At 41.1% G+C, this 6,000-nt stretch overlaps 1 protein-coding gene across 2 annotated transcripts in view; it reads left to right on the top strand.

Annotated features, from left to right (window-relative positions):
- Nucleotides 1–667: 667 nt before the first annotated feature.
- Nucleotides 668–6,000, top strand: part of METTL16 (methyltransferase 16, RNA N6-adenosine) — a 79,361-nt gene continuing 74,028 nt past the window's right edge. For both annotated transcript variants that reach the window (XM_037070187.1, XM_037070186.1), the window contains exon 1: nt 668–810. The gene's annotated coding sequence lies outside the window, so the exon portion shown is untranslated. The remainder of the gene's footprint in view (nt 811–6,000) is intronic.

Genomic DNA, 6,000 nt, shown 5'->3' with positions numbered 1-6,000 from the left:
CCAGAAACTTTAGTCCTAGTTTTGTTACTAGCTGTATACTTTCTGCAAGTAATCACCCTTTAATCTCAACAGTAAAATGGGGAAACTAAAGCTCACTCTACTTGCCAGAGGGTAAATGTTCATGTAACCGAGTTGAAAAGAAAAATGAAACGCATTTAACACCACTTTCAGCTCAAGAGGCAGGTGAAGAAATTCAAAGAACGTGGACTTGATGTCATCGGGGTGTAAGATCTTGAACAAACGACCCTAAATTCTTCCTCTGTAAATGAGACTACTCTTTCTTATCTCACCGTTTATCTGTGATGTTTAAATGAGATATCCAGGAGACCTGTTGCACAGTAAGCGCTAATTGCCCGCCATCAAACCCAAAAGCATTTCCCCCTGCCCCTCGCCCCCCGCTTATATATTCTGACCAACCCCAAAGACTGATTTAGTAAGTCTGTAGTGAGGCCAAGAATGCAACTTTGTTTTTAAAAAACATCTACATTTGTAAAAAACAAGTTACCTAGCAGATTCTAATGCACGTGCCTTCTTCACGCAAAGGACTCCACTTGCTATCACGCCCCTTTTTCTGTCTAAGGGAACCGCGAACTCCAGATCTCGCGACAGTTTCTTCTTTCTTCAGCGTCTACTACAGATCGCGCGAGGTGTGGATGGTCCAATCACGAGGCTAGATGACTGCTCAAGATGGCGGCGCGCTGGGAGCGTATGTTGTGCGTTTCCAGGAGCTTCGCGCTGAGGGTGGCTTAAGATTCTCGTGTTAGGGGCCCACTTGAAGTTGGTGGTTTGGCTGGAATTTGGACTCCATAGGTGAGTCGTTTATTATCTTTCATGCGGGTTGCGAGTTCACTTCAAGTATCACCCAGGTTTCTCATTCCCGGGTTTTGGGCCCGTGAGGCGCTTACTTCGGGGTCTTGGGGGAGAAACCCAATTGGGGGTGGGGGTGGGGCTGGGGCTGGGGGTGGGGGTGGGGGTGGGGGTAGTTCACAAATAGAATGCAGAGTAGGATTGAACGAGGGAACACCCCGGGGGCTGAGGTGGTTAAGAGAGATCTGAAACCGAGGTGGGAACACAGACTGAATGGGTAAAATGAGGGTGTGGAAGGAATGGCAGAGAGGGAGAACTGTTTGTGGCGGAACCACAAGAAAAAGTCGGATTTATGAGGGAAGGCAACAGGAAAAAAACGGAGGTTGGGTTTGAAGTGGAAGGAATCTGTTAAGAAGGAATTAGGAGTTACGAAAGCAGAATTCAGACTGCGTTAAGTGGTAATTGAAGATTATTTAAGGGTCAAGAGAAATCTCCTTGGCTTTTTGGGCGGACTCGGGCAACCCGGAAGAAAAAGCCCCAACCCCAGGACTGAACCTTTTTGAGAGTCGAGGTAGGGGACTTTACCAAGAATGAGGATCCTGTTTTTCAGTGGTCTGGACAATGAAAATAAGTTACACATCATGTTATTAGTCAACAAGTACTAAGTCCCTACTCTCCCAGGCCCTGACTTAGGTGCTGGGAAATCACAGTGAACAAGATAGGATGTTTTCCCTCATGAAGTTTATTGGCAGGGCCATTTTTTCAATAAGTAAAATATATGGAATATATGGAATGTCAAATGGGTAAGTTCATGTAGAAGATTGAAGCTAGTAAGGGAGACCAAGAGTGTGTTCACTTTAAATAGAGGTAGGTACTCAGGAAAGACATCAGTGAGAAGGTGACATTTGATTCGAAGACCTGAACAAGGCCAGGGTATCTTGTATGTATGTATTTCTGGAGAGAGAGAAATCCATGCAGACTACTAGCAAATGCGAAAGTCCTGAGACAGGTGTGTACCAGAATTGGTAAATGAGGAGGCCAATGCAGCTATAGTAGAATGAGCCAGGAAGACAAAAGTAGATTAGGTTAGAGAGAAGGGAATGATAATGCTGATGCCAGGTAAGAGCTGACACTCAAATAAATTGAGGAACCTGATAGATTTGGCTAAGAACCCATTGCTTGTAGAGAAGCTTGGTTAGCAAAGAAGTGGATTTATTGACTCCTTCTGTATCCGTTCTGACCAGGAAGGTTAGTGAGGTAGGAAATGAATTGAATCTGGCATACATGAATGTAAAAGGGTCTATGTATTATAATAAACCTGACAAGCTCAGTGACCAAAAGTAGCCACACAAGATGGTCTGATCACAAATTCCAACTGGGCAGGCCATAGCGGGTAGTTAATATCAGGCTTTACCTTATGAGCTATGTGTATTGTTCGTAATGCATCTAACTTAGCATACTTTTAAATGGTCAGAGTAAATGAAGGAAGAAAAATGAAAAGACCAGTATGTCTGGAGTACAGTGTTGGAAGGGGTAAGTGGTAACAAAGGAGGCTGGAGGGGTAGACAAGGCCCAGATTATGTATGCTTTGTTAATAGTAATAGTTTGGGACTTTATCAGCCTAATAGCTTTAGGAAGCCACTGAAGGAATTTAGCAAAAAATACTTAGATTTGTGCCTGATGGGGGATGGAATTCTTGTCTGCTGTGTAAAAAGTGGATTGCAGGAGCTATAGAGAGATGATAATGACCTGGGATAGAGATGTGTTGTGGAGGGTGAGAAATAGATAGGGTCAAGAAATAATTAGCAGATAAAGAATATTCAGGACACGGTGTGTTTGGAATGTGGGAAGTGGGGTGAAGATGCTAAAGATTTCTGGGTTGTGTGCCACAAGACAGATAGTGGTGTCATTTGGTGAAATAGAGAAGATAGATGACCATTTTGGGGTGGGTAGAAGTTCTTTAATTTTGAATATGTGCATGAAATACTTTGGAGCCTTTCAAGTGAGAAGTCTAGTGGGCAGTTGGATATATGATTTGAAAAGGTGAAGACAATTATTTTTGAAAATGGTTATTAAATTTCTAGTGTAGAAAGCTGTCAAAAAAACCCTTAAGAAATAGAATGTTATTTATTGCTGTGAAGTTACATTTCTAACAAAGCCTGCAAAAAAAAGGTGCTTGTTGCTAGGAAATTTTATAATAGAGGATAGGACTTAACTGGGGAGATTAGGGAAGGAAAGATTCCCAAAGAAGAGATGCTTGAGCTGTGGTAGTAAGGATGAGTAGGAATTCATCAGGTAAAGAGGGGAGGAGAGAACATTACAGACCAATGATTTTCAGTCTGTGTAAGAGGCACAATGGTGTGTCTCAGGTTTTTTTTTTTTTAATTAATAGTTGTAGATAGGGGTCAAATAGCTGCGCTTGGGATGGGGTTAATTCTCAAGGACATGCTGATCGATTTTAGAGAGAAAGTAGAGGGAGGGAGAGGGAGAAAAACATCCTTGGTTTGCCTCTCCTACACACCCCAACGGGGACCAAACACGCAACCCAGGCATGTCACCTAACTGCAATCCAAACCCACAATCTTTCAGTTTATTGGAAGACACTAGCCAACTGAGCCACACTGGGCAGGGCTGCCTGTTTAGGGCCATGTGCCTGATTTGCTAGCTCAGTCCCCAGTTGGGCATGTATGAAAGGCAACCAGTTGATGTTTCTGTCCCTCTCTTTCTGCCTCCGTTCCCCTCAGAAAAAAAGAAAAGAATTTTTAAAACATGCAGTTTAAGTCAGGGCGCTGGCCTCTGACTATTTAGTCAGGGCTCTGGCCTCTTTCCCCTTAGACTGTCAAATAAAAACATGACCACAGCCGATGACAATGGCTGTCTGGTGTGAATGAATCAAAATTTTACCTATTTTTATCAGATCAACAGAAAAAAGCAATATACTTCTTGGTGTGCTGCAGAATTTTAGTAATTAGTTTATGTGTGCTATGAGATAAAAAACGCTAAAAATCACTGTTGCAGATAAAAGGAGTGACCTGTTAACTCACTGCCAGAGTGGAGGGACAGAAAACTGAGGTGGGGGTGTAACAAACTAATAGTGAAGCAATAGGCAAGCCCACACCAGGCTGGACCTTATTTGTATGCTAAAGTAAGGTTTTTCATTTATTTTTATTTATTAAAATCTGTGCTTCCCCCCCCTTCCCCGCCATGCATGCTTCACCTCTCCACGCATTCATTCACCATTTGACTCCTGCATGTGCCCACAACTTGGTGCAGCCAGGATGACGATGTTTCAGCCAGCCGAACTATCCATCCGGGGCATGTTTTAAAATTTTATCCTAAGAGTAAGGCTTTGAGCAGTTGGGTATATGTGGAGGTGGGAAAAGGAACAGAGAGGATAAAAGTGGATTCAGAGAAACCAGTTAAGAGACTGTTAAAGCAGTGTAGGTAACTTGTATTGGGCTCATCATGGTGGAGATAGGGGAAGATACATGGATTTGAGAGGTCCTCAGCAGACTAAGTCCACAACTTAATTTCTTAGGCTGTGAGAAAGCAATTAGATGATTCCTAGATTTCCGGCTTATATAATACTGTTTAGATGAATGCTCACTATGAAAAAGTAGAAAATGAAGCAAAGGGTCACAGGTTCGATTTCCAATCAGGGCACGTGCTTGGATTGCTGGCCAGGTCCCCGTCATGGGGCCTGCAAGAGGCAACCACACATTGCTGTTTTTCTCCCTCTCTTTCTCCTTCCCTTCCCCTCTCTGTAAAAATAAATAAATAAAATATTTTAAAATCAAAAAATAAATAAATAAAAATCACCTACTACCCAGAAATATATAGTATTCTTTAAAAAATTTCTTTTTTATTCTCACTTGACTTTTAAAAAAAATTTTTTTTAAGAGATTTTATTTATTTATATTTAGAGGGAAAGGGAAGGAGAGAAATATCAATGTATGGTTGCCTCTCGTGAGTCCCCTGCTGGGAACTGGCCTGCAACCCAGGCATGTGCCCTGACTGGGAATCGAACCGCGATAGTGTGGTTCGCAGGCCCGTGCTCAATCCACTGAGCTACGCCGGCCAGGTCACTTGACATTTTTTTTAATTGCTTTTATAGAGGGTTTAAAGAGGGGGCAGGGAGGGAGAGAGAAAGAGAGAAACATCAATGTGAGACAGAAACAACAATTAGTTGATTTTCATAGGCTCCCTGATTGGGGACCAAACCCATAACCAAGACATGCCCTCACTGAGAGTCAAACTTGCGACCTTTGGTATTCGGGACAATGCCCAATCAATTGAGTCACACTGGCCAGGGCTCTAAAATATTTTTAATTTATCAACTACTTAGAGATTTACTAAACCACTACAGTGGCCTAGTTTTATTTCTTGGTATAAGTGCATTAACTTTTTTTCCCTCTTTATAATCTGGTAGGAGACAGAATTATGTTTGTTTTCATTTGGTTTTAGCTTCCTAGGAGTGACAAAACTGAAATTTATAAAGGAAGTTAGAATAGAAGATAATTTTTGAAACTTCAGTGATCGTTAATACCCTAAAAATATTCATCCATGCAAGGCCACTGTAAAAACTAACCTCTGATTATAATATTTCTAGCTATAGATTACAGTACCTTCTGCCACTTTTATGCTTTTAAAGGAATGGTTTTTAATTTTCTTGGTTTGGAAAAAAATCATCATATGTTGTGTAAATTTTTTATTGTGGCAAAATATACTTAACATAAAATTGACCATTTTAACCATTTGTAAATGTACACTCAGTGTTGTTAGGTATATTCATAATGTGCTATCATCACCACTAACCCTTTCTAGAAGGTCTTTTTAATCCTAAACAGAAACTGTATACCTATTAAAGAATAACTCATAATTCTTCTCTCCCCCCCCCCACCAATCCTTAGTAACCTCTACATTACCTGTATAAATTTGCCTACTCTTGGTACCTCATATAAATGGTATAATACAATATTAATGTAATACAGTATTTTTTGAGTGTGGCTTATTTTCCTTAGCACAATGGTTTTAAGGTTTGCCCATGTTATAGCATGTATCAGAATTTCGTTCCTTTCTGTGGTTGAGTAATATTTTATTGTATGTATATACCACATTCTGTTTATCATTCATCAGTTTGTGGATACTTGGTGGTGTTTCCGCCTTTTGGCTGTTGTGGATAATGATGCTAGG

This window comes from Sturnira hondurensis, unplaced genomic scaffold (genome assembly GCF_014824575.4).
Source record: "Sturnira hondurensis isolate 20B ecotype Veracruz unplaced genomic scaffold, ASM1482457v3 Scaffold0018728, whole genome shotgun sequence".
Classification (NCBI taxonomy): Eukaryota; Metazoa; Chordata; class Mammalia; order Chiroptera; family Phyllostomidae; genus Sturnira; species Sturnira hondurensis.
The sequence above is the reverse complement of the archived record's forward strand: the minus strand, read 5'-3'. Positions and strand labels throughout refer to the sequence as shown.